General features: G+C 44.4%; 1 protein-coding gene across 7 annotated transcripts in view; it reads left to right on the top strand.

Moving 5' to 3' along the window:
• Window positions 1-694: 694 nt before the first annotated feature.
• The window catches only part of FRS2 (fibroblast growth factor receptor substrate 2), a 110,884-nt gene continuing 106,084 nt past the window's right edge, over window positions 695-5,494 (top strand). For 4 of the 7 annotated variants that reach the window (XM_017894071.1, XM_017894068.1, XM_017894067.1 and 1 more), the window contains exon 1: window positions 731-876. The gene's annotated coding sequence lies outside the window, so the exon portion shown is untranslated. Of the gene's footprint in view, window positions 877-4,364; window positions 5,266-5,494 lie in introns of those variants that run through there. The other 3 variants (XM_017894066.1, XM_017894065.1, XM_017894072.1) reach the window with 2 other exon arrangements.

The following is a 5,494-nucleotide window of genomic DNA, read 5'->3' on the forward strand; positions in this document are numbered from 1 at the left end:
AGGGTGAAAAAATAAAAGCAAATAAAAGGAGACAAGCGAAAAGACTCCAGATCTCCACCCCAACCCCTAAACCCCAGCTCTAGCCTCTGTTGAAGTCGTCAGTGATGACAAAATTTAGGAATATAGTTTGAGTCCTGTCTTTAAATAATTTAAAAATCTTGTTATGGGTGGGTGAGATTTATACACACATGAAGTAAAATAAAATCAAGCAGCCAACGTTTGTGATACTGGATTTGGTATCTGACCGTTTTTCTCCCCTGCAAGATGTAGATAACAGCACCAACCCCAAGGAGTTTGGGGATGATTAAATAAGTCAATGCACCCGAAGGGACTTAATACAGTGCCTACCACGTAGTAAGCGTTCAATAAATGTTAACTATTATTATTTTTTAAAGGAGGCAGATTGGAGCGTAGAGTACACTGAAGGGAGTCGGGAGGCCGGGTGTATGCGCTGGATTCTTGCACCTACATTCTCAGAGCCTCGGTTTCCTTATTTGTAAAATTAGGCGGCCGGAGTAAAATAACTCGAACAGCAGTTAAAGCAAAGGGTGCAGCAGCAGCCGGGGAACCGAGGAGGCGCGGGGCGGAAAGGGTTAGCTAGGAGCCCAAAGGCTGGTTTCTGGGCGCCCGGCGAGAGAGTCCCCGCCCCGCCTGGAGGCCCTGGCAGCTCCGGGCTGAGAGCAGTTCCGGTGCCAAAACCCTTCCCTCCCCCGCTCCCCCGGAAGTGCTTTTCCAGGATTCGGGCCGGAGAGAGGCCTTGTAGGCACAGCGGCTGAGACTCGATCTGCTCCAAGTAGGGGCTCCAGCCCGGGTCGGAGTCTGGGGGTTCGCGCCCGCCGACCCGCGCTCTGCTCCCTCTCAGCACCTGGGCCGACGGTGAGTGGCTAGGAAAACGGACTGGGACGGCCGCGGGCCCGCGTCAGGGCTGGCGTTTTCGTGCCCCTGCTACCCGCTTCGGGATCCGGGCTGAGGGCTCGGCTGCCGGCGTCCGGGGAAGGGGGTTGTCGACCGCCGCGGAGTACTCCGAGCCAGCGGGACGGGAAGAAGAGGGCTGTGGGTCCATGGGGTGGGCGGGGCGGAGCCAGTAAGGGGGTTCCCAGAGCTGTTGTTGCTGTTGGGACTCGAGAGTGGGGATGGGCTGGGCCTCCGTCCGTCCGACCCCCTCATGTGTGCTCCCCCAAACCTCGCCGCTCCCCAGTTTGGTATTCTGTGTCTGGCCTGGGGTAGTAGCTGGACGTGAGACTCGATCTTGGGCTCCAATTCCCGACGTTTCGCCTCCTCGGGGTCTGTCCCGGGCTCAGTAATTAACCCGGTCCCCGGGGTGTCGTCTTTTCACTCCAGGGTGGGGCGCTGCCTCTAAATGCCAGGGATCTTTTGCAGGGCTTTTCATACAGATTTGCTTCAGGGTTGTCCGGGATCGATTTGGACTGGGCTCGGAAGCGGTTCTGGATACGTAGGTCGCTGTGGCACCAGCATGCTCTGTATCATCTTTACTCACTTGAAAGCTCACTGAAGCTGTTGTTGAAGTAAACTTAAAAAAAAAAAACAACTTGCTTAAGGAAAATCCGTAGTTTAGACAGCCCCCCCCGCCTTTTTTTGCAGACATATTAAAAAAAATAAAGATGCTGTTCTCTTATCTACACTGTTAATTCTTTTGGCTATCTGATGTCACAGTTGTATGATGAATTCATTCAGAGGCTGTACGAATTGATTGCAAAGAGTCGGCCTATTATTATATCCTTTCTCCCAAAGTTTGTTTACCTTCATATTTGGAGCTGTCATTTTCTTAAAGAAAATTGTTCTTGGATTTTCTTGAGAGATTCCTTACACTGTTAAAATTGTTGCTGCAATGCAGAGTTTCACACAGGTGGGCAGAGATGTTTTGTTTAAACTTATTCCATGAAGTGTTTACTTCGGATAAACTGAGGATTTCCTAGGGGAGAAAGTGATGTAGGTAGGTTTGGTGAACAGAATTTAGGTAATAAACTTTACTGCTGAAAGGTTTGTAGGAAATACGGATTTTCCACAATAAATGGTGATTTAAAAACTTTTTATAAAGGAATGCAGTTACCGCAGATTATTGCTATTAGCAGATGGCCACTGTTTTTGCAGCGTAAAGTATACACAAATCACCTTCTTGAAACCAGTGACACTATCTGCACCTCTCATCTTGTGTGTAGATTAGGATTTATACTGTAATTTTTTGGGTACTTATGTCATTCTCTTTCCTCCCACCCCTGAAAGGGGAGGTGGTGTCATGAATCAGGAAAAATAGACCGAAGTGACAAGTTCAGTGAGCTATCCTATGCAAAGGAAAATTTATTTCAAGGTTGTTGATTTTGAACAGGCAAAGAGTAGATGCTTTTTAAAGTCCTTGGAAAAAATTGTGGAGAGATTAGCTGCACAACTTTTCTTTTTCCTTTTCTTTTTTCTTTTTCGAGACAGCCTCATTCTGCTGCCCAGGCTGCAGCGCAATGGCACCATCATAGCTCACTGCAGCCTTCAACTCCTGGACTCAAGCAATCCTTCTGTCTCAGACAGAGTGGCTAGGGGCACCAACCACCACACCTGGCTAATTTTTTTTTTTTTTTTTTTTCGGTAGAGCCGAGGTTTCACTATGTTGCCAGGCTGGTCTTGAACTCCTGGGCTCAAGTGACCCTCCCATCTCGGCCTTCCAAAGTGCTGGGGTTACAGTTGTGAGCCACCATGCCCAGCCTATTTGCACAACTTTTAAATTTAGATAGAAACTGTAGATTCAACATGTGAAGTACTTAATTATTTAGAGCATAAGATTGGAATATTGGAATTGAGAGAATCTGGAAAAATAGTTCAGTTAGATGTAGTTACAGATTTGCAGGTATGACAATGTGTTTTGAAGGGAAATATTTCAAGAGTTTTAAGAGCAGAGAAAGGTGGGGAAAATCAGATACTGATTGTATTTTTATATTATACAAGTCAATTCAACAAATACTGAGCATTTGCTGTGCATCAAGCTATGTTAGGCAGTAAAGGAGCAAATAAAGGTACAGGCATAATGGGTGAGTTTCATGTTTTGGTAATAATTTCTGAAATCATGAAGAGTTGAGTTGTATTCTTTAGGCATACTAAATTTTTTTTTAAATTGGGACTTTGGCAATGAGTGTTGAGTGCTTAATGGAAAGTGCTATACTAGGCATTTTAGGATATAAAGATTAAATTTTTGGTTTTTAGAAATTTGAAATCTAGAAGGGGATATGAGATTTGTGTAAAGATTTACAACATAAACATTTGTAAATACTTATATGGGTGGTTTAAGGTAAAGTTTGGAGTAAATTATACAAAAGAAGAAAGGGTTCATTTTTAGCTTGAGTAATGGAAATTTGTGGAGATAGCTCAGAAGCTACTATTTATTGAGCATTTACTGAACAGACTCAGTGCTAGTTGCTGTTTACAACATTTTCTTAGCTTCACAGCAATATGTAAGTAGCTTAATGATGAGGACAGTGAGGCTGAAATATGTTAAGTTACTTGCCTGGGCTATGTGGCTAGCAAGTAACAGCCCCAATTTGAATCCAGATCTGTCTGGTGCCAAAACCTGTGTGTTTCTCCTGCATCATGTTGCTTCCCAATAAACAGGTAACCTGAGTTTAATGTTACAGAGAATAAGAGATTTTTCTAAGACAAAGATTTATGGATTGGGAGTAGGTGGGTGAAGAAGGCCTTTCAAATAAAGAGAATGATGTGAGCGGAAGTGTGGAGGTGGGAAAGTTCATTGTGTACTTGGAGAAAAGTTAGTGGACCAGATTACCTGGAATATACTGTTCATTTGGGGAATTAGAGATGAGGTTTGAATTTTAAGTTGGGGTGGGATTGTGGAGCATGTTTAAGTGCTGCTTTTAGAAGTTCGACATTTGGGGACAAAACTTGGACATTTGGGAGGTAGTGAGAAGTTACTAAGGTCTAATAGAGTAGTGTGCAGAATGATTTGATGTGGAAAGCTGACTTTCAATATAGTATTAATACTGGGCAAGGGCAGTGGTAACGGAATTAGAGCACAGGCTCTGCAGGACCTCAATGTAGTAGGTGGGTGGCGGGGAGGAGGGGATTTTTGGAGCAGATTTGGAGGAGATGGAAGGTGAAGATTACACTTTCGTTTTTGAGACAGAGTCTCGCTCTATTGCCAGGCTGAAGTGCAGTGGTGTGATCTTGGCTCACTGCAACCTCCGCCTCCTGGGTTCAAGTGATTCTCCTGCCTCAGCTTCCCAAGTAGCTAGGACTACAGGTGCTCGCCACCACGCCCAGCTAATATTTTGTATTTTTAGTAGAGATGGGGTTTCACCATGTTGGCCAGGATGGTCTCGATCTCTTGACCTTGTGATCCGCCCGCCTCAGCCTCCCAAAGTGCTGGGATTACAGGTGTGAGCCACCGTGCCCGGCCAAAGATTATACTTTTTAAGTGTCAGCAATGTTGATGGTGGTACTCTTACTAGAAATATAGGCAAGAAGGTACATAATGAGATCAGTATTGGATTTGTTGACTTTTTATATACTTGCCAAATGCTGGAAATGTCCAAAGGCTTTTAGAAATGTGGATTTGTGGTTCAGGAGAGAGGTCAGGACTAAGGCGTATGTTAAACATGGGTTTAGTGAATAATACAAATAGGTGTATTAGTTGAATCTGTGTAAGAAGATGAAAGTGCCAAGGGAGAATGTAGAGTGGACAGAAAAAAAAAAAAAAAAACACTTCTGTTTTAAATGGCATGTGTTTGAAACAGAAGGAAATACGCTAAATGATTTATTTTATGCAGTGGGTAAAGAATTTGGTAGTCTGTGTACTGCTTCTTCACACTGTAGGTTCATGTGGAGTAGAAAGAATCTGATCATTAAAAGTCCAATTGAGAAATACAGTTTTCTTGCCCTTGGTGGCAGGAATACTATGCTATCATTACCCTATTTCAGGGAGGACAAACTACTTCGGACTCATTTCATCCAGAGTGTCAGATTTGGTTACTTAAAAGCTGTATTAGGTTGTTTCTTTTGGACATTTGTTTGGCAAGTGGTATGTGAGGAGTTGGAAGCAAATCTCTGATACAGTATTTCACTTATTTATGTGTATGCCATTGATTTTAGTTTCAATATGAAGAACCTCTGAATATTCAAAGTAATATTTATATCTCATTAAGGTTGTTAATATTGTTTTTTATAGAAAATGGCATTTAGGCCGGGCGCGGTGGCTCAAGCCTGTAATCCCAGCACTTTGGAAGGCCGAGACGGGCAGATCACGAGGTCAGGAGATCGAGACCATCCTGGCTAACACGGTGAAACCCCGTCTCTACTAAAAAATACAAAAAAACTAGCCGGCCGAGGTGGCGGGCGCCTGTAGTCCCAGCTACTCGGGAGGCTGAGGCAGGAGAATGGCATAAACCCGGGAGGCGGAGCTTGCAGTGAGCTGAGATCCGAGATCCGGCCACTGCACTCCAGCCTGGGCGACAGAGCGAGACTCCGTCTCAAAAAA

The sequence above is a fragment of the Rhinopithecus bieti genome, unplaced genomic scaffold, assembly GCF_001698545.2.
Source record: "Rhinopithecus bieti isolate Rb0 unplaced genomic scaffold, ASM169854v2 scaffold_25288, whole genome shotgun sequence".
Taxonomy (NCBI): domain Eukaryota; kingdom Metazoa; phylum Chordata; class Mammalia; order Primates; family Cercopithecidae; genus Rhinopithecus; species Rhinopithecus bieti.